A 26,688-nucleotide genomic window follows, 5' to 3' on the forward strand; every position below is an offset into this window, starting at 1 on the left:
GCTGGAGGAGTCTTCGAAGAGCCTCAACTGCATCAACACGCACAAGGGACTGTTCATCTACAACAGATGCCGGTTTGGAATTCGGTCGGCTGCAGCGATCTTCCAGAGAAACATGGAGAGCCTACTCAAGTTGGTACCACGCATGGTGGTTTTTCAGAACGACATATTGGTCACAGGTCAGGACACCGTCGAGCACCTCAAAAACCTGGAGGAGGTCCTCCAGTGACTGGATCGCGTAAGGCTGCGGCTGAAGAGGTCTTCATGGCAACAGAAGTGGAGTTTTTGGGGAGAAAGATCGTGGCGGATGGTATTCGGCCCACAGACGCCAAGGCAGAGGATATCAGGAACGCACCCAGGCCACATAATGTCACGGAGCTGCGGTCGTTTCTGGGACTCCTCAACTAGTTTGGTAACTTCCTACCGGGGTTAAGCATCCTCTTAGAGCCCCTACATATGTTATTGCAAAAAGGTGAGAACTGGGTATGGGGAAAAAAACAAGTAATTGCTTTTGAGAAAGCCAGAAACATTTTATGCTCCAACATGCTGCTTGTATTGTATAACCCATGTAAAAGACTCGTGTTAGCATGTGATGCATCGTCGTACGGAGTCGGCTGTGTATTACAACAAGCTAACGTTGCGGGGAAGTTGCAACCTGTTGCCTATGCCTCCAGGAGCTTGTCTAAGGCCGAGAGGCCCTACAGCATGATTGAGAAAGAGGTATTAGCGTGTGTGTTCAGGGTAAAGAAAATGCATCAGTACCTGTTTGGCCTCAAATTTGAGCTGGAAACCGATCACAAGCCCCTCATATCCCTGTTCGCTGAAAACAAGGAGATAAATACTAATGCCTCAGCCTGCATACAAAGGTGGACACGGCCTGCCAGATTAGGACTTGGACCAGCCAAGATCCTCTGCTGTCCCTAGTAAAAAAAACTGTGTACTGCATGGGAGCTGGGCCAGCATCCCCGTTGAAATGCAAGAGCTAATCAAGCCATTCCAGCGGCAAAAGGACGAGCTGTCCATTCAGGCAGACTGCCTGTTGTGGGGTAACCGCGTAGTGCTACCCAAAAAGGACAGGGAGACGTTCGTCTCGGATCTCCACAGCACACACCCGGGTATAGTAATGATGAAAGCGATAGCCAGATCCCACGTGTGGTGGCCCGGTATCGACTCTGACTTAGAGTCCTGTGTACAGCAATGCAGTGTGTGTGCTCAGTTGAGCAACACGCCCAGAGAGGCACCACTAAGTTTGTGGTCCTGGCCCTCCAGACCATGGTCAAGGATCCATGTCGACTATGCGGGCCCGTTTCTCGGTAAAATGTTCCTGGTGGTGGTGGATGCTTTTTCAAAATGGATTGAATGTGAAATAATGTCAGGGAGCACCGCCACCGCCACCATTGAAAGCCTGAGGGCCATGTTTGCCACCTACGGCCTACCTGCCATACTGGTCAGTGACAACGGGCCATGTTTAACCAGTGCCAAATTTAAAGAATTCATGACCCGCAGTGGGATCAAACATGTCACCTCGGCCCCGTTTAAACCAGCCTCCAATGGGCAGGCAGAGCGGGTAGTACAAACAATCAAACAGAGCCTTAAACGAGTCACAGAAGGCTCACTCCAAACCTGCCTGTCCCGAGTACTGCTCAGCTACCGCACGAGACCATACTTGCTCACAGGGGTGCTCCCGGCTGAGCTACTCATGAAAATGACACTTAAAACCAGACTATCGCTGGTTCACCCCAACCTGCATGATCAGGTAGAGAGCAGGCGACAGCAACAAAATGTAAATGATGGTCGCACCACTGTGTCACGGGAAATTGATCTGAATGACCCTGTGTATGTGCTAAACTATGGACATGGTCCCAAGTGGATTGCAGGCACGGTGATAGCTAAAGAAGGGAATAGGGTGTTTGTGGTCAAACTCGACAATGGACAAATTTGCAGAAAGCACCTGGACCAAACGAGGCTGCGGTTCACAGACTGCCCTGAACAATCCACAGCAGACAGTACCTTTTTCGAGCCCACAACACACATCCAAAGGATCAACGACACCACGCTGGACCAGGAAATCAAACCCATCACGCCCAACGGCCCAGCAAGGCCAGGCTCACCTCGCAGCCAACTGACGTAACTGCTGATTTTTCCAGGCCAGTTTTTTTGACGTTCCCTCATGTCTGCGCCTGTTCCCAATTGTTCACAGTGTGGCCAAAAAATATTTCCTCCTAGGTCGGCGTATCTGGCCACTCCCGAAAAACCTTCTGGTGGGTTAAGAAAACCAGCGCACATTCACAAATCTGCGCAGAAAGACGCCATTGTTTTTAAATCGAAGATTTTGGAGGGAGTCAAGAACACTGTCAAAATCAATAATAAAGTTCAACTTTTTTACCTGTCAACATAGAAGTGTAAATTTGTTGGATTTCAGAAGTTTTCTCTTATTTTTGCTCACACACATGCCACCACTGAATATTTTGAAGCAGGGCTGGAGGGTCGTAGCTTTGGCCGGCAAAATTGGCCTCACGCTCGGACACAGTGGCTCGGGGCTTGACTGGAAAACAAGCCATGGGGGTGGGAGGTTGGAGAGAGAGAGAGAGCAAGCCTATACTCTCTGGAGTTTAAAGACTGAGAGGTGATCTTATTGAAACATATATGATTCTGAGGAGGATTGACAGGGTAGATGCTGAGAGGTTGTTTCCTCTGTCTGGAGAGTCTCCATCACCTGCACCAACTACTTACATCGCCCGTCTCTGCTCCGGCTCAGCTCATTTGTTGAAACCCTCATCCTTGCTTTGTTACCTCTAGACTTGACTATTCCAATATACACCTGGCCAGCCTCCTATCTTCTACTCTCCCTAAACTTCAGGCCATCCCCAACTCTGTTGCCTGTGTTCTAACTCGCACCAAGTCCTGTTCACCCATCTTCCCAGTGCTTGCTGACCTACATTGGCTCCCGCTTAAGCAACTCCACGATTTTGAAAATTCTCACCCTTTTTTTCGAATGCCTCCATGACCTGCCACTTCCTATTTCTGTAGCCTCCTCCAGCCCTACATCCCTCTGAGATATCTGCGCTCCTACAGTTCTGGCCTCTTGGGCATCCCTGATTTTAATTGCTTCACCATTGGTGGCCGTGCCTTCAGTTGTTTAGACCCTAAGCTCTGGAATTCCCTCCCTAAGCCTCTCTTTCTGTCCAGCTCGCTTTCCTCTTTTAACACACTCCTTAAAATCTACCTCTTTGACCTGTCCTGATATCTCCTTATATGGCTTGGTGTCAAACCTTGGTTTCATAATGGTCCTGTAAAGCACCTTGGGAAGTTTTACTATGTTAAAGGCGTTCCATAAATACAAGTTGTTGTTGCTCGGAGGAGCACTTCTGCTACTCTTGGCCCACAAGGAAACTAAAAATGTTTTTTTTTAAACTTATCTTGCTGGTCCTCTTCTGCCACTGTTTGCAGGTTTTGCCTGTCAGGGAAACCATCACTGCTTCCCTGCTCAGGCCTCAGGTTAAGATGGCAGATCAGGCTCTGTTGACATCATTGGATTCCGATCTGCATATTTAAAGGGGACCCCACCGGCTTGGGGTGGGTTTCCTTGACACCTGAAATTTAAAATTGCAGTCAGATAGATAGGGGCAGGAAAGGAGTGCATTAGTATTAACTGAGCATTTTTTTTCTATTACCGTGAGATGTGGGCATCGCAGGCAAGGCCAGCATTTATTGCCCATCCCGAATTGCCCTTGGGAAGGTGGTGGTGAGCTGCCTTCTTTGACCGGTGCAGTCCTTGTGGTGAAGGTGCTCCCACAGTGCTGTTAGGGAGGGAGTTCCAGGATTTTGACCTAGAGATAATAGGAACGCAGGATGGTATGTGCTTTGGAGGGGAACATAGAGGTTGTGGTGTTCCTATGCGCCTGCTGCCCTTGTCCTTCTAGGTGGTAGAGGTCGCAGGTTTGGGAACTGCTGCCGAAGAAGCCTTGGCGAGTTGCTGCAGTGCATCTTATAGATGGTACACACTGCAGACAGTGTGCCGGTGGTGGAGGGAGTGAATGTTTAAGGTGGTGGTTGGTGTGCCAATCAAGTGGGCTGCTTTGTCCTGGATGGTGTCGAGCTTCTTGAGTGTTGTTGATGCTGCACTCATCCAGGCAAGTGGAGAGTATTCCATCACACTCTTGACTTGTGCCTTGTAGATGGTGGAAAGGCTTTGGGGAGCCAGAAGGTGAGAAAACTTGCCGCAGAATCCCCAGCCTCTGACCTGCTCTTGTTGTCACAGTATTTTTGTAGCTGCTCCTGTTAACTTTCTGGTCAATGGTGACTCCCAGGATGTTGATGGTGGGGGATCTGACGATGGTAATGCCGTTGAATATCAAGGGCAGATGGTTAGACGCTCGCTTGTTGGAGATGGTCATTGCCTGGCACTTATGTGGTGCGAATGTTACTTGCCACTTATCAGCCCAAGCCTGAATGTCATCCAGGTCTTGCTGCATTCGGGCATTGATTGCTTCATTTTCTGAGGAGTTGCGAATGGCACTGAACACTGTGCAATCATCAGCAAACATCTCCACTTCTGACCTGATGGAGGGAAGGTCATTGATGAAACAGCTGAAGATGATTGGGCCTAGGACACTGCCCTGAGGAACTCCTGCAGCGATGTCCTGTAATGATTGTCCTCCAACAACCACAGCCATCTTCCTTTGTGTTAGGTATCACTCGAGCCAGTGGAGAGTTTTCCTGATTCCCATTGACTTCAATTTCACTCGGGCTCCTTGATGCCACACTTGGTCAAATGTTGCCTTGATGTCAAGGACAGTCACTCTTACCTCACCTCTGGAATTCAGCCAAGGCTGTAATAAGGTCTGGAGCTGAGTGGTCCTGGCAGAACCCAAACTGAGCATTGCTGAGCAGGTTATTGGTGAGTAACTGCTGCTTGATAGCACTGTTGACGACACCTTCCATCAATTTGCTGATGATTGAGAGTAGACTGATGGGCCGGTAATTGGCTGGATTAGATTGGATTTGTCCTGCTTTATTTGGACAGTACATATCTGGGCAGTTTTCCAAACTGTTGGGTGGATGCCAGTGTTGCAGCTGTACTTGGCTAGAGGTGCAGCTAGTTCTGGAGCACAAATCTTCAGCACGACAGCCGAGATGATGTCGGGGCTCATAGCCTTTGCTGTGTCCAGTGCGCTCAGCTGTTTCTTGATATCACGTGGAGTGAATTGAATTGGCTGGCTTCTGTCAAGGTGAAAACCTCAGGAGGAGGCTGATATGGATCACCCACTCGGCATTTCTGGCTGAAGATGGTTGTAAAGACTTCAGCCTTGTATATTGTACTTGTGTGCTGGGCTCCACCATCATTGAGGATGAGGATATTCATGGAGCTTCCTCCTCCCATTAGTTGTTTAATTGTCTGCTACCATTCACGACTGAATGTGGCAGGACTGCAGAGCTTTGATCTGATCCGTTGATTGTGGGATTGCTTAACCCCGTCTATAGCATGCTGCTTCCACTGTTTAGCATGCATATAGTCCTATGTTGCAGCATCCCCAGGTTGGTACCTCATTTCTAGGTACACCTGGTGCTGCTCCTGGCAGGCTCTTCTGCACTCCTCATTGAACTAGGGTCATAGAAACATAGAAACATAGAAACATAGAAAATAGGTGCAGGAGCAGGCCATTCAGCCCTTCTAGCCTGCACCGCCATTCAATGAGTTCATGGCTGAACATGAAACTTCAGTACCCCCTTCCTGCTTTCTCGCCATAACCCTTGATCCCCCGAGTAGTAAGGACTTCATCTAACTCCCTTTTGAATATATTTAGTGAATTGGCCTCAACTACTTTCTGTGGTAGAGAATTCCACAGGTTCACCACTCTCTGGGTGAAGAAGTTTCTCCTCATCTCGGTCCTAAATGGCTTACCCCTTATCCTCAGACTGTGACCCCTGGTTCTGGACTTCCCCAACATTGGGAACATTCTTTCTGCATCTAACCTGTCTAAACCCGTCAGAATTTTAAACGTTTCTATGAGGTCCCCTCTCATTCTTCTGAACTCCAGTGAATACAATCCCAATTGATCCAATCTTTCTTGATAGGTCAGTCCCGCCATCCCGGGAATCAGTCTGGTGAACCTTCGCTGCACTCCCTCAATAGCAAGAATGTCCTTCCTCAAGTTAGGAGACCAAAACTGTACACAATACTCCAGGTGTGGCCTCACCAAGGCCCTGTACAACTGTAGCAACACCTCCCTGCCCCTGTATTCAAATCCCCTCGCTATGAAGGCCAACATGCCATTTGCTTTCTTAACCGCCTGCTGTACCTGCATGCCAACCTTCAATGACTGATGTACCATGACACCCAGGTCTCGTTGCACCTTCCCTTTTCCTAATCTGTCACCATTCAGATAATAGTCTGTCTCTCTGTTTTTACCACCAAAGTGGATAACCTCACATTTATCCACATTATACTTCATCTGCCATGCATTTGCCCACTCACCTAACCTATCCAAGTCACTCTGCAGCCTAATAGCATCCTCCTCGCAGCTCACACTGCCACCCAACTTAGTATCATCCGCAAATTTGGAGATACTGCATTTAATCCCCTCGTCTAAATCATTAATGTACAATGTAAACAGCTGGGGCCCCAGCACAGAACCTTGCGGCACTCCACTAGTCACTGCCTGCCATTCTGAAAAGTACCCGTTTACTCCTACTCTTTGCTTCCTGTCTGACAACCAGTTCTCAATCCACGTCAGCACACTACCCCCAATCCCATGTGCTTTAACTTTAGCTTGATGGTAATGGTAGAGTGAGGGATATGCTGGGCCATGAGGTTACAGATTGTTGTGGAATACAATTCTGCTGCTGCTGATGGCCCACATCGCCTCATGGATGCCCAGTTTTGAGCTGCTTGTTCTGTTCTGAATCTATCCCATTTAGCACGGTGGTAGTGCCACACAAAACAATGTCTTCAGTGGGAAGACAGGACTTTGTCTGCAGTAGTGGTGCTACCAAGCCACTCTTCTGATGGACATTGAAGTCCCCCACCCAGAGGACATTCTGTGCCCTTGCTACACTCAGTGTATTGTGTCTGTAAGCACTCTAGTAATGACTCCACGAGGTAAGGTATTGCACTTGAACTGTTGTGACCTTAGTCCATTTATTGCAGCTCCTGAATGAGGGTACAGTAAGGTGAACTCCCTTTTATACCTGGTTACCTGCAGTGTACAGGTGACCCCTAGGTCTCCACCAGTTGCACCCTCTGATGGTACAGGCATAGTGTATACAGTGTGAAGATGCATTCAGTGGTCTTATGTAACTGTACATTGAGTGTACAGGTATATACTTATTTTATACATACACAACACAGTGCTTCTTCCAAGTAGTGTTCAACATGGAGGAGTACTGATTCATCAGCTGAGAGAGGGCGGTAGGTGGTAATCAACAGGAGGTTTCCTTGCCCATGCTTGACCTAAAGCCATGAGACTTCATGGGGTCTGGTGGGGCAAGACAAACCCAGGGATGGTGATGGAGGAGTCTGGGACATTAGCGGAAAGGTATGATTCTGTGAGTATGACTATGTCAGGCTCTTGCTTGACTAGTCGGTGTGACAGCTCTCCCAATTTTGGCACATGTCCCCAGATATTTGTGAGGAGGACTTTGCTGGATCGACTGAGCTTGGTGTGCCATTGTAGTATCTGAAGCCGGTGCTGAGGTCGATGCCGGGTGGTCCGTCTGGTTTTATTCTTATTATTGTATTCATAACGGTTATTGTGCATGGTCATTTCAGAGGGCAGTTAAGAATCAACCACGTTGCTGTAGGTCTGGAGTCACATATAGGCTGGCCAGACCAGATAAGTGTTATACAGGCAACTCTCGATTATCCGGGGCCCTCGGGAATCGGGCTATTCCGAGTAAACGATTTTGCTGCTAGGGCGAGTGCACGTACTTGCCGAAAATGTTTGGGTCCCAAATTTCTGCTTTTCTGCTTCTGCTTCCAGGATGGGATTGTCCACCTATTCATTTTAATATAAAGTGAAGAGACCCATGTTAAACTGTGTCTACTTTTTCTTAAAATGGCCAGTCTAAAGGCTTCAACTGCTGGAGGTCGAATGAGACTCGGCTTTACTTACCCCCGAGGCCGGGCGGCACCCTCAGTGATTGCCTATGAATAGAGTTGCAGAGGTGTCAGAAAACGGAAAGACGGCAGGGAAGGATGGAAGAGTTGGATAAATCTTTTGCCCCTCTGAACTTGCTTCCAGCGTGATGATCTGGACAGTGCCCAAAAAGAGCGGGGTTGGGAGCAATGCCTTTGATGTGATAACGTGAGGATGGGTCACAGTATGAGTGGAAGGTTTATAAATATATAAATTGGAATTAAGAAGGGACCCGTGTGCATAGGCTTGACTCCAGAACTGCGTGCCATCCCTAGTCATATTTCATTATTGGTTGGATCCATGCTTAGCGCACAGGACAGAATCACAGTTTTTAAAAGTGCCATTGCAGCGGGTTCTCTATTAGATCCGTGTACGGATAATCGAGAGTTGCCTGTATATGTAAACTTGTATTTACTCTGTACAGCCACCAGAGGGCTCATCCCCTGGAGTCCCAAGGGATCCCATAATCCCTTGGGAGCACAGGTATTTAAGGAGGCCTCACACGTTGGAGAGACACTCTGGAGACCTGCAATAAAAGACTAAGGCCACATTTTACTTTGAGCTCACAGTGTTCAGTCTGACTCTTTCTCCATACATAACAGCAGATTTCCTTCCCTAAACGACATTAGTGAACCATATGGATTTTTATGACAATCCAATAGTTTCATTGGCACCATACTGATACTTTTTTTTATTCCAGATTTATTTAATTGAATTTAAATTCCCCAGCTGCCTTGTGGGATTTGAACTCACGTCTCCAGATTATAAGTCTAGTCCTCTGGATTATAAGTCCAATAATTTAACCACTATGCTACCGTTCCCAGACAGGTGGTAGAGTTTGACTATACAGTAAAGGAGAAAGCATTGTAAGGGGCAGTCCATGCACCAGGATCACAACTTTTGCTATGCTAGGCATGTTAGAGGAGGAGGAGGAACAGCATTCAAGGATGGGCAGGGAGATTTGAACTTGTTGACTATGAACTGTTGAACTTTCCAGGGAAATCTTGCTTCCTGTTGTCTTTCATTCGACCATTTCTCCCATAAATTGTAGATTGGACAACAGAATGCAGTTCAATTTAGCTAATTAAACAGAAATTCTTAGTGGTTTTCAGATCAACTAGTCAATTGTATCTTATTTGTAACCTTAACCAATTAAACCATTAATTGGCAAAAAATGAAGCCAGATTTCCATGCGAATACATTTTAAAAATTTGACAAATAAAACAAAGTAGCATATCTGATTTATTTCAAGTGTTTTGAATTTGCTGCTTGGTCTTTTTAGTTGTACTGTATGGAGCACATCTCTCCGAGGAGATTAAGAAAAAAATTATCCTCCAGTTCCTTGGGAGTCTTTTCATTGAAAATGCTTTTCCCTTCTGAAGGCGGCAAAGTATTTTTTTTAAATCAGTATGTAAGAACCGACTATTGCTGGATTTAATCTTGTGGACAGTTTGGCTTGGAACTAAGTGAGGTAAGAGTGGCTCTCCCTCTCCCTCCCAAAGTGCCAACTCCGCTTGATTCACATGGAAGTATTCATTAATACCACAATAGAATCATAGAAACTTACAGCACGGAAGGAGGCCATTTCAGCCCATTGTGTCTGCGCCGGCCGACCAAGACCTATCCCGCCTAATCCCACTTTCTAGCTCTAGGTACGTAGCCCTGTAGGTTACGGCATTTTAAGAGCACATCCAAGTATTTTTTAAATGTGGTGAGAGTTTCTGCTTCTACCACCCTTTCAAGCAGTGAGTTCCAGACCCCCACTACCCTCTGGGTGAAGAAATTTCCCACTCATATCTCCTCTAAACCTCCCCCTATTTACTTTAAATCTATGCCCCTGGTTGTTGACCCCTCTGCCAAGGGAAACTGGTCCTTCCTATCCACTCTATCCAGGCCCCTCATAATTTTATACACTTTAATTAGGACTCCACTCAGCCTCCTCTGTTCCAAAGAAAACAGACCCAGCATCTCCAATCTTTCCTCCAGTCCAGGCAACATTCTTGTAAATCTCCTCTGCACCCTTTCCAGTGCAATCACATCTTTCCTGTACTGTGGTGACCAGACCTGCACACAGTACTCCAGCTGCGGCCTAACTGTGTTTTATACAGTTCAAGCATAACCTCCTTGCTCTTGTATTCTATGTCTCGACTAATAAAGGCAAGTATTCCATGTGCTTTCTTAATCACCTTATCTTCCTGGCCTGCTACCTTCAGGGATCTGTGGACCTGCACTCCAAGGTCCCTTTGTTCCTCTGCACTTTTTAGTGTCGTACCATTTAATGTTTATTCCCTTGCCTTGTTAGACCTCCCCAATATTAAGTGTGAGCTGTCAGCAGGGTGCCATCCACCAGTTTCGGCTCGGCGGCCCCGACCTGCAAGGACCATCAGCAGGTTGGGGCCTTTAAAGGAGCATACCACCTCAAGGTACAGCGTGTGCTGGAGAGTGACGGCTGTGAAGAGGGCGACTGGATTGGACGTCACCAAGGTCCAGGTCGGTGATTGGAGTGGCGAGGTCAGTGCGAAGGAGCGGCGAGAGATTGTAGAACAAAGTGATCCGGGCCCAGGAGAGGCGTGAGTTCGGGGCCCAAAAGAGGCGAAGGCCCAGGGGCAGCCCACACTGCAATATGTGTGCGCACTAGGTCCGTGCAGCAGAGCTGGTCTCCAGTCGTCTTTGTTAATCCTTGCCACTGGACCAAGACCTAACTCTGTCAAGCCCATGTGGTGGCTGGTATGCAACGGCCACCACACGTTAAGAAATATCCACGCACAGGCATCTTCCACCCTTCAACATGGAGTTCGGGATCTGGAATATTAGGTCCTTCATTGAAACACCTGTGAACTCATCGAACTCATCCCTTTTTGGGGTGGAATCAAGTCATCCTCGATACGACGGACTGCCTATGATGATGATGAGACCGCCCCAGATGCATTATCTCACACGTATATGGATTGAATTCCATTTGTCACTGTTCTGTCCACCTGACCAGTACACTGATATCTTCCTGCAGTCTTCAGCTTTCTTCTTCATTATCAACCACACAGCCTATTTTTGTACCATCTGCAAACTTCTTAATCATACCCCAATATTTAAGTTCAAGTCATTGATATATACCACAAAAAGCAAGGGACTCAGCACTGAGTCCTGCAGAAACCCACTGGATACAGCTTTCCAGTCACAAAAACACCCATTAACCATTATCCTTTGCTTCCTGCCTCTGAGCCAATTTTGGAGGGCTCAGAAATCTGCTACCAGCTGCATTCTCGCTTTGGAGGTGGGAGCCAGATACATGTTTGCCAACCAGTGAGCCACATTTGATTACACAGAGATGAAAGCTGACATCTGCACACGATCCAAACACCCAACTTGTACTCAAAAGGTTCACCCTTCACATAATAAGTCCAAGCCACCCCTATACAAAAAAAATGAGAGGCCCTCATTTAAGTGTTAGCTTGGCTCAGTGGTAACAATCTTGCCTCCAAGTCAGATGGTTATAAATTCAAATTGCACTCCAGGGCTTGAGCACATAATCTAGGCTGGCAGTTCAAGTGCAGTACTGGTCTGAGAGATTGCTGCACTGCCAGAATTTCTGTTTGCAGCACAAATGGGATGGAATCCCAGCAGAACTGGGTTTCCTTCTCAATTTAGGGTCCTCCAACCAAAGATCATATTTCTGCTTTGGCCCCAATCGGAATTTCAGGGTCGACATCCCAACTTATTTTCTGAGCATTTAAGTAGATTTTCTGACCAAAAGATTCTATTTAGCTGTGCAAGAACTGGGAAATTGGGAGCCTTTTGAATCATGCTACTCAGCAATATATGACTTGTCTTTTTGGCTACCACACGGGCATATTTATGCTTGGTGCTCTACCATATTATTGGACATTGGCCATTACAGACACAGTCCTGAACGTAAAGCACTGGGATTGTTTACGGGGTGACCAGTACCAATGTACTCAAGATAATATTTAAAACAGATCCAAAACTTGTAACACAGACATTTGAATTTTCATATATGTTAACCATTGATGGAAATGCAATATAAATAAATGAACAAAAATAAACATTGTCTGATGCTAACCAACGCAGAACAAAGTTCTGAAAATCAAAATTGTATCTAAATATCTTGGGGGATAGTCATTATTTCCATTAATTTCTCCATCATCTTGTTTTAGTGGGCAATCTTCATATGTGAGGCTGGAGAATAACTGTGGCAGCTGCCCCACAATGGAGAGCAGCACAGCCATTTTGTATTTGCTCACATGTTACCAGCAGGGTTGCTGGATGGTGATAATGAGCAAGATCCTGAGTTGTTCTTTCTCTCTCCCTCCGTAATTCAGGGGACAATGATACCAATTGTAATGCCCCCTTCTATTCATCATCACAGGCAGTCCTTCGGAAACGAGGAGGACTTGCTTCCACCACCAAAGTGAGTTCTTTGATGGCTGAACAGTCCGATACGAGAGCCACAGACCCTGTTACAGGTGGGACAGACATTCGTCGAGGGAAGGGGTTGGCAGGACTGGTTTGCCACGCGCTCCTTCCGCTGCCTGCGCTTGGCCTCTTCATGTTCTTTGCGTTGAGACTCGAAGAGCTCACCGCCCTCCCGGATGGACTTTCTCCATCTCGGGCTGTCTGCGTCCAGGGTCTCCCAGGTGTCAGTGGTGATGTCGCACTTTACCAGGGAGGTTTTGAGGGTGTCCTTATGACGTTTCCGCTGTCCTCCTTTGGCTCGTTTACCATGAAGGAGCTCCACATAAAGCATTTGCTTAGGGAGTCTCGTATCTGGCATGCGTACTATGTGACCTGCCCAGTGAAGCTGATCGAGTGTGGTCAGTGCTTCAATACTGGGGATGTTAGCCTGGTCGAGGACACTGATGTTGGTGCGCCTGTCCTCCCAGGGGATTTGCAGGATCTTGCGGAGACATCGTTGGTGATATATCTCCAGCGACTTGAGGTGTCTTCTGTACATCGTCCATGCCTCAGATCCACACAGGAGGGTGGGTATTACTACAGCCCTGTAGACCATGAGTTTGGTGGTAGATTTGAGGGCCTGGTCTTCAAACACTCTTTTCCTCAGACGGCCGAAGGCTGCGCTGGCGCACTGGAGGCGATGCTGAATCTTCGCATCAATGTCTGCCTTTGTTGATAAGAGGCTCCCTAGATATGGTAAATGGTTCACCTTATCCAGGGCTGCACCGTAGCTCTTGATGATTGGAGGGCAGTGCTGTGCGGCGGTGACAGGCTGGTGGAGGATCTTTGTCTTACGGATGTTAAGCGTAAGGCCTATGCTTTCATATGCCTCAATGAATACATTGACTATATCCTGGGGTTCAGCCTCAGAATGTGCACAGACGCAGGTGTCGTCCGCATACTGCAGCTCAATGACAGAGGTTGGGGTGATCTTTGACCTGGCCTGGAGGTGGCGTAGGTTAAACAGCTTCCCACTGGTTCTGTAGTTTAGTTCCACTCCAGCGGGGAGCTTGTTGATTGTGAGGTGGAGCATGGTGGCGAGGAAGATTGAGAAGAGGGTGGGAGTGATAACGCAGCCCTGTTTGACCCCGGTCCGGATGTAGATTGGGTCTGTAATGGATCCGTTGGTAAGGATCACGGCCTGCATGTCATCGTGAAGCAGGCGAAGGATGTTGACAAACTTTTGGGGGCATCCGAAACGGAGGAGGACGCTCCATAGACCCTCACGGTTGACAGTGTCAAAGGCCTTTGTAAGATTGAAAAAGGCCATGTATAAGGGCTGGCGCTGCTCCCTGCATTTTTCCTGCAACTGTCGCGCTGCAAAGATCATGTCCGTTATGCTCCGTAGGGGATGAAATTCGCGTTGTGATTCCGGGAGGAGCTCCTTGGCCACAGGGAGAAGACGATTGAGGAGAACGCGAGCGACAACTTTCCCGGTGGCTGATAGGGAGATTCCCCTGTAGTTGCCGCAGTCGGACTTGTCCCCTTTTTAAAAAATGGTCACTCTCAGGATTTTTAAATGTATAAATGATTGCTAAAATTTTATTTTTATGGTTTATTTAAACTCTTACGTTGGTAAAAGCAGGCCTTACGCTTGCTTTTATCAGACATAAGAATTACACGGACATTGGCTGGGCAGAAGTTGGTTCTGTCAAGGAAATTATTGACAAATCGCAAGTTCCAGCTTTACGTGCAAGCGCTTCGCGTGCGAAAACTCAGAACCTGTGCGGCCCTTAACGGCTGCAAATTACAGCCCACTGTTTCCTTGTCAAACTGGAACTGACATTGCCGAATATGATGGTCTCTGGCAACTGCATAGTTCAGAGACAGAAGTCTACATTTTCTTCAACATGCATCAACAAAGTTAGATGCACGTAAAATATCATGGCCTTGCTGTGCTAAGCATAACACTTCTAGTCTCCAGACATTCATAAACATAGCATTTCTAATCGAAACATTCTATTATGAACATATGCGAGGCTGGTTGGTTGCGAACTCTGGCAAGTGAAATTTGTATCTCTCTCTCTATAATATTGCCCACTACCTTCCTTCCCCATATTGAATGAACTAAACATGAACACGTTTCAGAAGCTGAATTAACCGATTTCCATAGGCCAACATGTCCTACTTTTTCATTTTGTTACGCGTTACGCTACCTCTTCGCAAATGTTTTATATCCTTCTTTGTCGTTCATAAACCTGGCTTCCTCTTAGTGTCCTTACTATCTCCTTACCTTTCCTTATATTTTCTATATCCCTTATCGACTTCCTTATACAGCATAATGCAGTAACCAGAATCCCAAAAGCTATTTTCTGTGCTACCACCAATGTCACATGGCAGACAACAGTGTGTTTAACTCTATAATATAATATACTAATTATTTCACAGTCAGTTTCTCTATAGAGTATGTGTCAGTGCTTTCAAGAATTAAAAAGTTGTCCGTGTTGTGCTGTTGTCAATAACTGAGCATGTCTCAGACCCGTTCTTCAGTAGAAATTTATCATGCATTCTCGCATGCTAGTTACTTCACACGTAAGACATTTACATTTGCACACACACACATACACACCGGGATCCCAATATCAGGCGACACGTGGCATCTGATCCAAGCCATTCTTGGACTTTCAGGTGATCTTATCGAAAGATCATGCGGTGTCTTTGCTCATCTCTCTCTGCATGGTCCCGATGTCTTGGATAGTAGCCAGGCTATCAAATGGAGTTTTCTTATTGTTCGTTTCTAACGTAGCAAGTTTGCTGACTAGAATGGTAGATGTATGGGAGGTGCGACTCGTTTCGGGCAGTGGGCAATTTCGGCCCCCTAGTCTCCAGACATTCATAAACATAACATTCTAAACTAAACATTCGATTATGAACATCTGCGAGAGTTATGAGGAACGGGCAGGGAAGTGGAGCTGAGTCCATGATCAGATCAGCCATGATCTTATTAAATGGCAAAGCAGGCTCGAGGGGCCGTATGGTCTACTCCTGCTCCTATTTCTTATGTTCTCATGAACAATGGCAGTTGCTAAGTGAAATTTGTATCTCTCTCTCTAATGATGTCAACTACTGTATTGAATGAACTAAACATGAACAGCTTTCAGAAGCTGAATTAACAGAGTTCCATATGCCAACATATCCCAGCATCTCTGAGCGTAGAGATGGAATTTGCTACCCTCCAGGTCTCTCTGCTTTTGTACCATACCAGGTATTGTATTTACTCACTGAATCATCAGATGGGTGATGAAGGGAACTCCTTGTAGAGCTATGGAATATTTTTCCATGACTGAAGAAGACCTCGTGATTCACATGCGATGAGTTACTGTCATCCTCACCAATGAGTGAAATCAGAATTGGTTAATTTTTTTTTAAATCACGCAAGTTTTAAGCACGTACACAGCAAATAAAGTAAATTAACTATTGCAAATTAATATCTTAATTTTTGCTTCATTAGCTTTGTGTTCGTTTAAACACATCCGTTATTAGATAACATTTGTTGTTTTTAAAATAAAAAAATAATTTTTAGAAGTAATCTGCTGCCCAGCAAATAAACTTAAATGGTGCCTTTCCTTTTGTAGAATCTAAGCTACATGTGAAACGGACATTCATTGACTATCAACATTTTGGGACTTTGGGCGACAGAAGGTTGTTTATATATCTGTAGTCTGAAAGTCCACAACATCTCCAGTTTTCAACATTTGTTCTGACCCTGCAACAGGTCTGTCATCTTTTTTTCAGTTTTAAAACACAAATTCCTAGAGAATCTGTGGAATCCTGAGCAGAAAGCAGACAAATTCTCAAATAAGGAATGTCTCAAAGGTTACGGGCTTTGTGTTGAGTCAAGATGGAGCATTTCATAAGAACATAAGAAACAGGAGTTGGAGTTCATTGGGCCCTTCGTGCTTGATCCGCCATTCAACAAGGTCATGGTTGATCTTCTACTTCAACTCCGCCTTCCCGCACTAGCCCCTTATTCCTTAACTCCTTTTGTTGCCAAAAATGTATCGACCTCTGTCTTGAATAGACTCAACGACTGAGCATCGACAGCCCTCTGGGGTAGAGAACTCCAAAGATTCGCCACCCTTTGAGTGAAGAAATTTCTCCTCATCTCAGTCCTAGATGGCCGACCCCTTATTTTGAGACTGTGATCCTGTGTTCTAGTTTTCCCAGCCAGGGAAACATCTTCTCAGCATTAACTCTGTCAAACCTCTTAAGAATTTTATATGTTTCAATTAGATTACCTCTCATTCTTCTAAGCTCCACAGAATATAGACCTAGTCTACTCAATCTCTCCTCATAGGGCAATCCCCTAATCCCAGGAACCAGTCTAGTGAACCTTCGTTGCACACCCTCTAAGGCAAGTATGTCTTTCCTTCGGTAAGGAGACCAAAACTGTACACAGTACTTCAGGTGTGGCCTCACCAATACCTTGTATAATTGCAGTAAGACTTCTTTATTCCAATACTCTAATCCCTTTGTAACAAAAGCGAACATATCATTTGCTTTCCTCATTGCTTGCCGTACCCGCATGTTGACTTCCTGTGATTCATGCACAAGGACACCCAGGTCTCTCTGAATGCAAACATTTCCCAGACTCTCACCACTCAAAAAATATTCTGCTTTTCTGTTTTTCCTACCAAAGTGGATAACTTCCCATTTCCTCACATTGTATTCCATTTGCCATGTTTTTGTCCACTCAGGCAACATATTTATATTTCTCTGCAGCCTCTTTGCGTCCTTCCCATAGCTTACTTTCCCACCTAACTTTGTATCATCAGCAAACTTGGTTATGAGTACCCCTGCTAGTTACAGCCTGCCAACCTGAAACGGTCCTGTTAATTCCTACTCTCTGATTTCTGTCCATTAATCAATCCTTAATCCTGGCCAATACATTACTCCCAATCCCATGTGTCCTAATTTTGTGTAATAACCTCTTGTGTGGCGTCTTATCAAATGCGTTTTGAAAATCCAAATACACTACATCCACTGGTTTTCCCTTATCCATCCTACTAGTTACATCTTCAAAAATCTCTTAACAGATTTGTCAAACAAGATTTCCCTTTCATAAAACATAAAAGGATAGTATGCAGGTACAGCAAGTGATCAGGAAGGCCAATGAAATCTGAGCCTTTATTGCAAAAGGGATGGAGTATAAAAGCAAGGAAGTCTTGCTACAGCTATATGGGGCATTGGTGAGGCCACACCTGGAATACTGTGTGCAGTTTTGGTTTCCATATTTACGAAAGGATATACTTGCTTTGCAGGTAGTTCAGAGAAGGTTTACTTGGTTGATTCCGGAGATGAGGGGGTTGACTTATGAGGAAAGGTTGAGTAGGTTGGGCCTCTACTCATTGGAATTCAGAAGAATGAGAGGTGATCTTATCAAAACATATAAGATTATGAGGGGGCTTGACAAGATGGATACAGAGAGGATGTTTCCACTGATAGGGGAGACTAGAACTAGAGGGCATGATCTTAGAATAAGGGGCTACCCATTTAAAACTGAGATGAGGAGAAATTTCTTCTCTGAGGAACCTGGGATATTGAATAAATTTAAGACAGAAATAGACAGTTTCTTAAGCGATTAGGGGTTATGGGGAGCGGGCAGGGAGGTGGAGCTGAGTCCATGATCAGATCAGCCATGATCTTATTGAATGGCGGAGCAGGCTCGAGAGGCCGTATGGCATACTCCTGTTCCTATTTCTTTTGTTCTTATGTTCTTATGTTAACTCTGCCTAATCATATTACTATTTTCTAAGTGCCCCGTTACCACATCCCTAACAACAGATTCAACATTTTGCCGGCTACTGATGTCAGACTATCTTGTCTACAGTTCCCTGTTTTTTCTCTTCATCCTTTCGTAAAGCAGGGTTATGTTTGCTACCTTCCAATCCTTTGGGACTGTTCTAGAATCTCGGGAATTCTGGAAGATTAATACCAGTGCATCCATTATCTCTGCAGCTACCTCTTTTAAAACTCGAGGATGCAGGTCGTCAGGTCCAGGGTATTGGTCGCCACTTAGTCCCATTAATTTCTCAAGTACTAGTCTTTACTTATACTGAATTCTTTAAGTTCCTCATTCTTTGTAGACCCATGGTTCCCCATTATTTCCGGAATGTTATTTGTATCTTGTACTGTGAAGACAGATGCTAAGTATTTGTTTAACGTCTGCTATTTCCTCAGTACCCATTATAATTTCTCCTATCTCTGCCTCGATTGGGCCCACGTTTACTTTCACTAATCTCTTCCTTTTTACATACCTATAGAAACGTTTATGTCTCTTGCTAATTTACTCTCATATTCTTTTTTTTCTTTCCATATCAATTTCTTGGTCCTCCTTTGCTGAATTCTAAAATCCTCCCAATCCTGAGGCTTAATACTCTTTTTGGCAACATTATAAGCCTGCTCATCTAATACTATCTAACTTCTCTTGTTAGCCACGGTTGGACCACTTTTCCTGTGGGGTTTTTGTGCCTTAAAGGAATGTATATTTATTGTAAATTATGTATTAATTCTTTAAATGCTAGCCATTGTTTGTCTACTGTCATACTTTTTAATGTAGTTTCCCAATCTACCTTAGCCAACTCACCCCACATACCTATGTAGTTTAATTTGTTTAGGTTTAAGACCCTAGTTTCGTACTTAACTAAATTGCTTTCAAACTCAATATAAAATTATCATATTATGGTCACTCTTCCCTAAAGGCCCCTTTACTGCAAGGTTATTAATCAACCCTTTCTCGTTGCACAATACTAGATCTAAAATCTAGTTAGTTCCTCAACATACTGATCTAGAAAACTATCTTGTATACATTCCATGAACTCGTCCTCCACACTATCACTGCAAATTTGGTTTGCCCAGTCTATGTGTAGATTAAAGTCCCCCATGTTTACCGTATTATCGTTATATAGATCTCTAATTTCATGATTTATACTCTGCCGTACATTACAACCACTGTTTGGTGGTCTATATAAAGCTCTCATCAATGTTTTCTACCCCTTGCTGTTTCTTAACTGCACTCAAACTGATTCTACTTTTTGATTTTCCGAGCTAAGATCCTTTGTGGGCAAAATTACCCCTTTTCAAAGCCCCATTAGCACCTCCGGGGGGCGCTAATGGTGTAGAGGAGAGGTTATGCCCAGGGGAGGGGGGGGCGCTACCGCCTCCCAGGAAATTACCCGGGAGTTTGCCGAGGCGCTGCCCTGGGCCACCGTGCAACTGGCTAAGATGTCACCACCGTGCACGACGACCCTATATCGCACCATACCCTTAACGCCCCGTGGGAGAAATTGTCCCACGTGCCGCGAGGCTGGCATGAGCGGATGTCAACGGCAGCTTCTCGAGGCGCTCCGATTCCTTTGAGGGGCGGTCAGCTGAATTCAGCGGCCGGGGCGGGACCTCTGAGTCAGGCGCAGAAAGTCCCGGTGCCAGATTGTTACCGCCCCCAATCAGGGCGTGGGGCAATTTCGCCCCTTTTCTCTCTACTGTCTTTACCCCATCCATTATTATCAAAACTACCCCTCCTTTTCCATTTTGCCTATCTCTTCTAAAAGTTAAGTATCCTTGAATATTTAGTTCCCAACCTTGGTCACTTTGTAACCACATCTCCGTAATGGCTATTAAATCAAACCTATTCATTTCTGTCTGCGCTATTAATTAACCTATTTAGTTGCAAATGCTTCGCGCATTCAGACATAGTGCCTTCAGCTTTGACTTTTTAAAAATTTTTATGTGGGGGGTTCAACAAGGAAATAAACTCCACTGTGAACAAGCTGAAGTGGCTTTTTTCTGATGCTATTTTCTTAACGTGGCTGCCTTGTTCTAGAACCATAGAAACATAGAAAATAGGTGCAGGAGTAGGCCATTCGGCCCTTCGAGCCTGCACCGCCATTCAATATGATCATGGCTGATCATTCACCTCAGTACCCCTTTCCCGCTTTCTCTCCATACCCCTTGATCCCTTTAGCCGTAAGGGCCACACCTAACTCCCTCTTGAATATATCCAATGAACTGGTATCAACGACTCCCTGTGGCAGGGAATTCCACAGGTTAACAACTCTCTGAGTGAAGAAGTTTCTCTTCATCTCAGTCCTAAATGGCCTACCCCTTATCCTTAGACTGTGTCCCCTGGTTCTGGACTTCCCCAACATCGGGAACATTCTTCCTGCATCTAACCTGTCCTGTCCTGTCCCGTCAGAATCTTATAACTTTCTATGAGATCCCCTCTCATCCTTCTAAACTCCAGTGTATAAAGGCCAGTTGATCCAGTCTCTCCTCATATGTCAGTCCAGCCATCCCTGGAATCAGTCTGGTGAACCTTCGCTGCACTCCCTCAATAGCAAGAATGTCCTTCCTCAGATTAGGAGACCAAAACTGAACACAATATTCCAGGTGAGGTCTCACCAAGGCCCTGTACAACTGCAGTAAGACCTCCCTGCTCCTATACTCAAATCCCCCAGCTATGAAGGCCAACATGCCATTTGCCTTCTTCACCGCCTGCTGTACCTGCATGCCAACTTTCAATGTCTGATGAACCATGACACCCAGGTCTCGTTGCACCTCCCCTTTTCCTAATCTGCCGCCATTCAGATAATATTCTGCCCTTGTGTTTTTGCCACCAAAGTGGATAACCTCACATTTATCCACGTTATACTGCATCTGCCATGTATTTGCCCACTCTCCTAACCTGTCCAAATCACCCTGCAGCCTCTTAGCATCCTCCTCACAGCTCACACCGCCACCCAGTTTAGTGTCATCTGCAAACTTGGAGATATTACCCTCAATTCCTTCATCCAAATCATTAATGTATATTGTGAAGAGCTGGGGTCCCAGCACTGAGCCCTGCGGTACTCCACTAGTTACTGCCTCCCATTCCGAAAAGGACCCGTTTATCCCGACTCTCTGCTTCCTGCCTGCCAACCAATTCTCTATCCACGCCAGTACATTACCCTCAATACCATGTGCCTTGATCTTGTACACCAATCTCTTATGTGGTACCTTGTCAAAGGCCTTTTGAAAGTCCAAATACAGCAGATCCACTGGTTCTCCCATGTCCACTCTATTAGTTACATCCTCAAAAAATTCCAGAAGGTTGGTCAAGCATGATTTCCCTTTCATAAATCCATGCTGACTTGGACCAATCCTGTCACCGATTTCCAAATGCGCTGCTATTTCATCCTTAATAATAGATTCCAACATTTTCCTCACTGCTGAAGTCAGGCTAACCGGTCTATAATTACCCGTTTTCTCTCTCCCTCCTTTTTTAAAAAGTGGTGTTACATTAGCTATCCTCCAGTCCATAGGAACTGATCCAGAGTCGATAGACTGTTGACAAATGATTACCAATGCATTCACTATTTCTAGGGCCACTTCCTTAAGTACTCTGGGATGCAGACAATCAGGCCCTGGGGATTTATCGGCCTTCAATCCCATCAATTTCCCCAACACAATTTCCCACCTAATAAGCATATCCTTCAGTTCCTCCTCCTCACTAGACCCTCGGTCCCCTAGTACATCCGGAAGGTCATGTGTGCCTTCCTTCGTGAAGACAGAACCAAAGTATTTGTTCAGTTGGTCTGCCATTTCTTTGTTCCCCATTATTAATTCACCTGAGTCCGACTGCAAGGGACCTATGTTTGTTTTCACCAATCTTTTTCTCTTCACATATCGATAGAAGCTTTTGCAGACAGTTTTTATGTTCCCGGCAAGCATCCTCTCATACTCTATTTTCCCCCTCCTAATTAAACCCTTTGTCCTCCTCTGCTGAATTCTAAATTTCTCCCAGTCCTCAGGTTTGCTGCTTTTTCTGGCCAATTTATATGCCTCTTCTTTGGATCTAACACTATCCTTAATTTCCCTTGTTAGCCACGGTGGAGCAATCTTCCCTGTTTTATTTTTACTCCAGACAGGGATGTACGACTGTTGAAGTTCACCCATACTCCAGACAGGGATGTACGACTGTTGAAGTTCACCCATGTGATCTATAAATGTTTGCCATTGCCTATCCACCGTCAACCCTTTAAGTATCATTTGCCAGTCGATTCTAGCTAATTCATGCCTCATGCCATCGAAGTTAGCTTTCCTTAAGTTTAGGACCCTAGTTTCTGAATTAACTGTGTCACTCTCAATCTTAATAAAGAATTCTACCATATTATGGTCACTCTTCCCCAAGGGGCCTCGCACAACAAGATTGCTAATTAGTCCCTTCTCATTACACATCACCCAGTCTAAGATGGCCAGCTCTCTAGTCGGTTCCTCCACATATTGGTCAAGAAAACCATCCCTAATACACTCCAGGAAATCCTCCTCCACCGCATTGCTACCAGTTTGGTTAACCCAATCCATATGTAAACTAAAGTCGCCCATGATAACTGCTGTACCTTTATTGCACACATCCCTTATTTATTGTTTTATGCTTTCCACAACCTCTCTACTACTGTTTGGTGGCCTGTACACAACTCCCACCAGCGTTTTCTGCCCTTTGGTATTCCGCAGCTCCACCATACCGATTCCACATCATCCAAGCCAATGTCCTTCCTTACCATTGCATTAATTTCCTCTTTGACCAGCAACGCCATCCCGCCTCCTTTTCCTTTCTGTCTATCCTTCCTAAATGCTGAATATCCCTGGATGTTGAGTTCCCAGCCTTGGTCACCCTGGAACCATGTCTCTGTGATGCCAATTACATCATATCCATTAACTGCTATCTGTGCAGTTAATTCGTCCACCTTATTCTGAATACTCCTCGCATTGAGGCACAGGGCCTTCAGGTTTGTCTTTTTAACACACCTTGCCCCTTTAGAATTTTGCTGTAATGTGGCCCTTTTTGTTTTTTGCCTTGGGTTTCTCTGCCCTCCACTTTTACTATTCTCCTTTTTATCTTTTGCCTCTGTCTCCCTTTTATTTCCCTCTGCCTCCCTGCATAGGTTCCCATCCCCCTGCCATATTAGTTTAACGCCTCCCCAACAGCACTAGCAAACACTCCTCCTAACATTGGTTCTGGTCCTGCCCAGGTGTAGACCGTCCGGTTTGTACCGGTCCCACCTCGCCCAGAACCGGTTCCAATGCCCCAAGAATTTGAATCGCTCCCTTCTGCACCACTCCTCAAGCCACGTATTCATCTGAGCTATCCTGCGATTCCTACTCTGACTAGCACGTGGCACTGGTAGCAATACTGAGATTACTACTTTTGAGGTCCTACTTTTAAATTTAGCTCCTAGCTCCCTAAATTCGTCTCTGGAGTTACCATTTTGAAAATACACGAGAGTTTATTTTTACCTATTTGGAAGTGGGAAAAAATAATTTGCGCACAATAACAGACGATGCCTGGCCTCCAAATTGGAGCCACTGCTTTAGCACGATTTACAGGACTGGTAACTGAAACACCATGGTCAAAACCACACTGCAATTATAAATCAACGCAATCATAGGTTAGCGCCTTCATTCAAATAATAAGTGAAGGAATTTCATATTATTGTATTATCATAGAATAGTACATCACAGAAGGAGGCCATTTGGCCATCGAGTGTGTGCCGGCTCCTTTGAAGTGTAATTCAGTTAGGCCCACTTCCCATGCAATATTTTCTCCTTCAAGTATTTACCCGATTCCATTTTGAAGGCTACTATTGAACTTGTATCCATCAGATAATCAGCCAGTGCATTCCAAATCCTAACCACTTGTTGCATAAAAAACGTTGTCCTCATGTCGCCTCTGATTTTTTATTCATAGTGTGTTTGGTATTCATATTGCATAGTGTGATTTCAATACTGAACTCAGGCTTAGACTCCCAATACCCTGTGCCTCCTGACTGATAGCAGCTTGGTCCCACTCGGGCACTGTTGCAATTATTTTTATCCACCACTCCCAGAAGCAGACCTCAAAGGGAATTGAAGTTGCCGATTCCCTCAATAATACCCATTGTTTATTTTAACCTTTCAGTTTGCCTTCTGCTCTCAAATACAGGTGACTATACTCACAACAAGACCTTACATTGACATTATCCTGAATTATTTTTTGAAAAAGAATAGACCCTTTATGCTAAAAATGTATTTAGGTGAAAATAATGTTAAAACTTTATAAACCCTGGTCTTCTGCTTGGAGCTACGATTTTTTGTGATATTTCTGAGGCTGAATGTTGTGATTAATACCATAGGCTCCCAACAATCCCGTACAATACTTGGTAGCTTTTAGTACAACAGTGAGGGTTGAGAATGCAAGGAGTTTCATCTTAGAAGACGGGCTCAGAAATATTGTTGATTTGGTACCTACTTATCATTTTATTTGAGGAAAAAGCCCACAATATTGAACAGGATTAAAAAATACATTTTGAATAAAATAACTTACTATTTGACAAAAAAAATTCATAGAGAAGTGAGCAAACAACGTTATTATGTAGCGTATGTGGAAATGACTGTCAAACAATGTAATTAAAAATTAATCTGGCAATGATTTTAATTTCACAACCGATGAGGTTAGATTACAGTCAGTAAGTCGATGGATATGGATAACCTTCAGGGTGTGTTCATGCATGTATGAAACCTTCTGTTCATTTAGATTGGCAATTACACTAGTGGAGAGCTCAATAGAAATAATTTCACCTGATGAAAAAGGCGGCATCAAAAAAAAGTATATTCGGGGATAAATTTCCACTTGTAAAAGTGCAAACGAGAGTTGGAAGATAGCAAGTTATGCAACAGGCCAAGTTTTCACCTGCTTCATGCTGCACATCTTTTCAGACTGGTTGTCCACAGTTAGTGCTCCCTATTCCACAGAATGTTCAATAGCTTCATTAAGTGGACACAGTTAATGCAAGTAAGGCATAACAACATAAGAAATAGGAGTTGGAGAAGGCCATTTGGCCCTTCGAGCCCATTCAATAAGATCACGGTTGATCTTCTACGTCAACTCCACCTTCCCGCATTATCCTCATATCCCTTAATTCCCTTTGTTCCCAAAAATTTATCGACCTCTGTCTTGAATATACTCAATGACTGAGCATCGACAGCTCTCTGGGGTAGAGAATTCCAAAGATTCACAACCCTCTGAATGAAGAAATTTCTCCTTATCTTAGTCCTAAATGGCAGATACCTTATTTTGAGACTGTGACTCCGTGTTCTAAATTCTCAGCCTTAACCTTGTCAACAAGCCCCTTAATGATTTTATATGTTTCAATTAGATCACCTCTCATTCTTCCAAACTCTAGGGAATATAGGTCTAGTCTACCCAAACTCTCCTCATAGGGCAATCCCCTTATCCCAGGAACCAGTCAAGTGAACCTTTGTTGCACTCCCTCTAAGGCAAGTATGTCTTTCCTTAGGTAAGGAGACCAGAACTGTACACAGTACTCCAGGTGTGGCCTCACCAATGCCTTGTATAATTGTAGTAAGACTTCTTTACTCTTATACTCTAATCCCTTTGTAACAAAAGCTAACATACCATTTGCTTTCTTAATTGCTTGCCGTACCTGCATGTTAACTTTCTGTGATTAATGTACAAGGACACCCAGGTCCCTCTGAATGCAAACATTTCCCAGTCTCTCACCATTCAAAAATATTCTGCCTTTTTGTTGTTCCCACCAAAGTGGATAACTTCACATTTCCCCACATTGTATTCCATTGCCATGTTCTTGCCCACTCAGTCAAACTGTCTATATTTCTCTGCAGTCTCTTTGCATCCTCCTCACAGCTTACTTTCCCATCTCACTTTGTATCATCAGCAAACTTAGATATATTACACTCAGTCGCTTCATCTAAGTCATTAATATAAGTCATTTAAGGCAGCTCTTGAATTACCGGTTCTCGCCCAGCACAAGCTGTTAAAGGCCAGCTGAGATATTGCCTGTTGGGAGGGAATCTCATACTGTGTACTTGAACCACTGTTCCGTCGCAAGACATTGGCATTTCATTCAGTACACCATTACAGGACATCACGGGGTGGGGGGGGAACTGGTCAATGAATGTACGCCAGGCAGATTAGATTGCACTAAAGCCCGACAGCTTGTACCCATCATTATGCTTAGTCAGCTCCCACCATGCTGCTTGCACATCAACCTTCATAGAATTATGGCTTCTGCCCCAAATAGAACTA

The 26,688-nt window shown here is 44.9% G+C and overlaps 1 protein-coding gene across 1 annotated transcript in view; it reads left to right on the forward strand.

The window, feature by feature from the left end:
* The window catches only part of ryr2a (ryanodine receptor 2a (cardiac)), a 924,147-nt gene that overhangs the window by 32,726 nt on the left and 864,733 nt on the right, over window positions 1–26,688 (forward strand). The window lies entirely within an intron of this gene.

This window comes from Pristiophorus japonicus, chromosome 9, assembly GCF_044704955.1.
Source record: "Pristiophorus japonicus isolate sPriJap1 chromosome 9, sPriJap1.hap1, whole genome shotgun sequence".
Classification (NCBI taxonomy): Eukaryota; Metazoa; Chordata; class Chondrichthyes; family Pristiophoridae; genus Pristiophorus; species Pristiophorus japonicus.